This window comes from Saccostrea cucullata, unplaced genomic scaffold (genome assembly GCF_032062105.1).
Source record: "Saccostrea cucullata isolate Sc308-1 unplaced genomic scaffold, CSIRO_AGI_Scuc_v1 ctg22713, whole genome shotgun sequence".
Taxonomy (NCBI): Eukaryota; Metazoa; Mollusca; class Bivalvia; order Ostreida; family Ostreidae; genus Saccostrea; species Saccostrea cuccullata.
In genome coordinates, this window is record NW_026933093.1 from 1 (window position 1) to 5,567 (window position 5,567).

The window sequence follows — 5,567 nt, forward strand, 5'->3', positions numbered from 1 at the left end:
AACATTGCTAATTATGAAGGTGATCCAGTAAGTTACATTTTAATATATCTCCGAAATTATAAGTAAGAATTACAATTCAATGTAGCATTCTACAATTCCCCAGTCAGTGTTCCTTGTCAGTCTTCAATAATTGTTAAAGTACTTGATAATCGTTAAGTTTTCACCCATATTTTATTTTCACACCTTTCACTCTACTCGCAAGTGGACACATTTTAATTGGGGTGAATTTATATAAAGAACACTGCATAATTTCTTGAACAGAACTGTGACTGGGTGAATGTTGAATGAGGCAAAATTGTTTGTAAGTGTAAAATAATATGGAGTGAAAATAACTCTTTATACAATAAATGGTTCTTAACTACCCTAATCTGGATCAAACTTTCTACCAGTCATGTTTCCAGATGCTGATGTGTGTTATATTTTTAGATGGGTGGTCTGACTTTATCATCTGATATATATTTTCAGGTTCAATGGTCAGGTTAAGGATTTTGAGGCAGGTGACCATTCACAACCTAGTATACGCCCTATGCCCCTACCTAACCAAACTTGCATAGATGAAATGGTTTATATCATATTTAACTAGAATTATGCTTCTGACATAAAATTTTCAGGTAATCAGAGGCCAAGTTATTTTTTTTTTGGATCTGGTCCATTTACAAGCATTATAATTTAGGCCTACTTTCCATGACATATCTATGATAAATGATGCGTTCAGGGATGCATTTCCCTTATCTCTTGATGCTTATCATTTAATTTCCATGGGTAACCAAAACACTAAGTTGATGGAATTACATGTAGGCAGTGCATCTTATTGAATATTCACTTGGAATATTAGACACATGCATGATTACATTGTTAAGACTGGCTTTTAAATCTCTCAGTATACCAAAGTGTTTTTCTTTAATCAATATGAAATTTTCAAAAAAAAAAAAAAATGACTGAAAAAAAATGTTAAAAGTTTGGAGTCAATAATGTGAAAAAAAAATGTGATGAATACATTTAGAAGGTGAACAATTGAGACTTATTTCATCTTTTCAATGTTAGGTAATCATGAAAGCTGATGGTTTGCCAACCTATCATTTCGCCAATGTAGTGGATGACCATTTGATGGGAATAACTCATGTCCTAAGGGGGCAGGTGAGTTTTATAAGGGATGCACCATTTTAAAGAGGAGGGGTTCTTTATTTTTATTTTCAAATAAATTCTAATGGTTTAATTACAAACTTTTCTGTCATTGATCAGTTTATTTTATCTGAAATCTGCTATAATTAAAATAGTAAATAAATGCTCTTGTATATTTAAAATAGTAAATAAATGCTGTTGGATATTAAGATCTTTTAATATAAATGAACATCTTAGTATATACTGTAGACACACATTTTTGAAAAACAGTTATTGCCAGGTATTAACATTATATGCATGTATTTCACCAAATTGAATAAAGTGTGCTTATTAAAAAAAATGTATAAAATCTTGAATTCTTCCATTATTTTCTGTTAGCACTCACCATGTAAATTTTTGTAACTAGAAGTTTTGTTTCTATATAGGAATGGCAGATTTCAACTCCAAAGCACTTGCTGTTGTATAAAGCATTTGGCTGGTCCCCTCCTAGTTTGGTCACCTTCCTCTCATTATGAACAGGTACATTTATACTCTCTTGTAACAAGGATGAACACAATAACCTCATAGTATTGGAGTAAAAAATCAACAAATTTCAACAAACTGCAAAAGTATAAAGGAAGATTTTCATCTGACAAATAGATCAATCATCATAAAGAACTTTTTCCTATCAATATGACCAGTGTGTTTTGTGTAATCCTGTCGATCTTTTGTTAAAGCTTGAATTGATAAAGTCATATAGATTCAGAAGAGTACCTTAAATTTTAAACTGTGTATTAAAAGTAATATTTACTTTATTGAAAAAAAATTATATAAAGTAACTTTTTTAAAAATCAATAAATTATATGTAGAATTGAAAACAAATTTTGCAGTTCAGCTCTATAACCTAAATATGAATATTAAAAAAAAGTAAACTGCATTTTGAATTTCAGTGATGGAACTAAGCTGTCAAAGAGACAGGGAGATATTCAGATATCATATTATCAGGTATTAAAGATTCAGGTATCATATTATCAGGTATTTAAGATTCAGATATCATATTATCAGGTATTAAAGATTCAGATATCATATTATCAGGTATTAAGATACCAGCAAGTCCTCTGTGAATTTATACAATGTATGCTTGTTTAGAGTTACTGCCCTTTTTGCATTGTAATGCTAGCTCATTTGATCTATGTAATGTACAGTATGCTCCTTTTATTCCAGAATAAAGGCTACAGTCCTGAATCTTTATTGAAGTTTCTCACATTACTTGGAGGGGGGTACACACAGACAGATGATCATTCTATAGAGTATGACAGCATGAAGGACCTCATCAAAAAGGTATATCTTCATATCAGGGTTTTGACTCAAAGGTCATTCAGTCAAATGCATTCCATGGAATATATTTTATAGAAAGTTAACAACCCTAAACCAACTTTTTTTTTTGACATTTACTGAATATTTCCTGATTTATTTCTTTGAAAACCCCATAATCAATCCATCAACTATGAACAAGTCAGAAACTGTTTTCAAAGCCAAGTGTTCTTATAATATGACCCGTATAAAAGATCTACTACGAAGGTTTGATCCGGAACTTATGATCAGATTCATTTTCTGGATCAATACTTTTTTTAAAAAAAAATCTGCATCATATTATAGTTCTTCCATTATGTTAAATATCAATTTTACTGTGTAGTGTATTCAGTTAAAAACCCACAATAAATAGCCATGATAGCATTAAGTGAGGAATTATATTTTGTTGCAGAAGATTCTTTTTTTATTTTCTCTTTCAAAGTATATTTACAGTACTAATACTTTTAAATTCCTATTTTTCCATATATTTGATTTTTATTTACACATAAAAACGTTTAAGTTTATGCTTTTCAGAATTACATGTACAGGTTTAAATCAGAATATGAATTGCTTTAATATTATCCGTTTTTCCAATTTAAAGTTTTTCATAGAGAATATGTCCACTCATCCTGGACATGTGGATAATGAAAAGTTGGAGCAAGTGAGTAAAATTTACCTCAAGAGAGAGATGCAAGATGATCCTGTCCAAGTTACTGACCAGACAATGGAAATCCTGACGAAACATTTGCAAGCAAAGTAAGAATATTCAGGATAGGTACATGTGTTCACTCAAGTATAAACTGTATCAATCATTGAGTGCTTTGCAAAATTCTTTTTTTTTTTAAATTGTAGATATCCTAGTAAGTTTCCAAGTACTGAACTTGACAAAGAATATGTTGCTGGTATTCTACAATGGGCTGTGGTTAGTGCTTCTAGTGCATTTTAATTTTATAAGTGTGTAATTTAATTACTATGTACAGGGAAATTTTCGCCCCCGTTTTATTTTCACCCCTTTCGCTCTCTTCATGATTGGGCAAATTAAAAACAGGGCGAATTCAAAGAACACAGCATGATTTCTAAACTTTTTAACTATCATGACTGGGCAAATTTAAAATGGGGCAAAATTGTTTGCAAGTGCAAAAGGGTGAAAATAACCCTGTGTACAGTAATTTGATTTTCAATATCATTGAATATCCTACTTTATTTGACTTGAATGGATTATTGATACTTTAGCATATATATTTCAGGGTGAAAGCAGAATTAACAAGATTACAGATTTAACAGAACCACAATGGGATTTCCTGTGGAACACACCTTCACAAACACAGATACAGGAACTCAATGAAAATTATGACCTTGACCTCTGCAATATTTTACGAGACTGTTACACTGCTGTCAATGAAATGTCTGACTTTCAGGAAAACACCCTCAAAAACGCCTTGTCTGTGATTGCTAAAAACAGAGGAATCAAAGTGAAATTATTGATGAACATTATACGAGTTTCCCTATCTGGAATACAGGTATACACACACATTTACTCACTGCTGACTTTAGAAAGCTTTGCATTTTCAATAATGTATGCAAAATTCAGGAAATAATTAAAATCATGTATGAAAGGGTCTTCAGAGTAAACCCACTCTGACATTTAAGATTTTATTTAATCTGTGAATCCAGTATATTAATTAGATGTTTTATTTTCTCCATACTTACCATCTCTGGTATTTCAAGTATTTTTAAACAGTAAACTAGACATGTGTTTGCAATTGGTTACTTTTTTATTTTCAGGTAGGACCCCCTGTTGTTGAAATGATGAAAATACTTGGAAGAACAGTAACTCTTAATCGACTTAAATATGCAGAAGAGTGTGTAAATAATTTGGATCATGTTGACCTTAAAATGTAAATCCAATTGAATACGAAACACCCTTTTTTGGTATATTGTGCTAAGGTGACTTAATAAAGAATGTAATGCTATAATTGCCAGATGACTTTTAACTAAGGTTATCTTGAAAATTTGTCTCACCTCTGCACATCATTCTGAAATATTGACTAAATGGGTAGATTATTTTTATATGTTGACTAACAAAAAACACCAGCATAACTTTACTATGGCTCTGTTAAATATATTTTGCAATAATAGTGTGGGTTTACATGAACGTTTATAAAATCTGAAACAGAGAGAAAGACTGGTGACTAATGAAAATAGATACATTTATGTATACATGTGTAAACTTAATATTCAAATCCATTTCTTCAAATTCTTAGATTGTTAGGAAAGATGAAATATTTAATGTCTGGCTCAAAACTGAGAACTTGGTCCTTCATGGAACTAGCACTTGACAAAGTGTATAAATTTACAGTTTTTGAAAAAAAAAAAAAATGAAGAATTTTTTTTTTTTTCAATATAGTTATTGTTCCTTAGGAAGAATATTATATGTAAAGTTAATGGTCAATCATGTGTGTTGTAAATTTAAGACCTGTTGGTACCATGATCAACAAATATCATGTTTCAACTTCTGATTAAAATTATGAAAATATGTCACTTGTAAAACGTGTATCTTTCTTAATATATAACTTTGTACCGAAGGCCCATGTATCTTGTCAATACAAATGAGGTAAAAAAAATCCCCAAACAAACCAAGAAGTAGGAAGATGTTTAAGTGAAATATAATAGTTGAATGATAATTTTTAAAAAAGAATTATACATTACGAGACATATTACTTCGCTGATCAACTCCTTCTGTTGATAAACAAAACTATATTATTTTTAAAAAAATAGTGTAAAATTTGATTACTGATAGGAAAATAATACCGACTAGCGGGTTTTCTTGGCGGGTGTAAAATTTTATGTTTTGCCTTCTCAAAGGCATGCCAATAATTTTAGCGTAATTTATTTTAGCGGACGCAAGGTTTTAGCTCTTTACTGATGGACACTAAGAAGAGTATTGACTATTTTAGCGAATAAAATTGTAGCAAACTATCATCAAAACGCCAAAATTAGCACCCCGCTAAAATTACACGCCATACGGTATATTTTGAGAAGCATGCTTTGTGGCCATAAGACTAGTTGAATGAGACAACGTGTATGTCAAACACACACTCCAAAAAAGCCGT

The 5,567-nt window shown here is 30.7% G+C and overlaps 1 pseudogene; it reads left to right on the top strand.

Moving 5' to 3' along the window:
• The first annotated feature begins 3 nt into the window (after positions 1 to 3).
• Positions 4 to 4,991, top strand: LOC134237252 (probable glutamate--tRNA ligase, mitochondrial; annotated as a pseudogene).
• Positions 4,992 to 5,567: the final 576 nt, after the last annotated feature.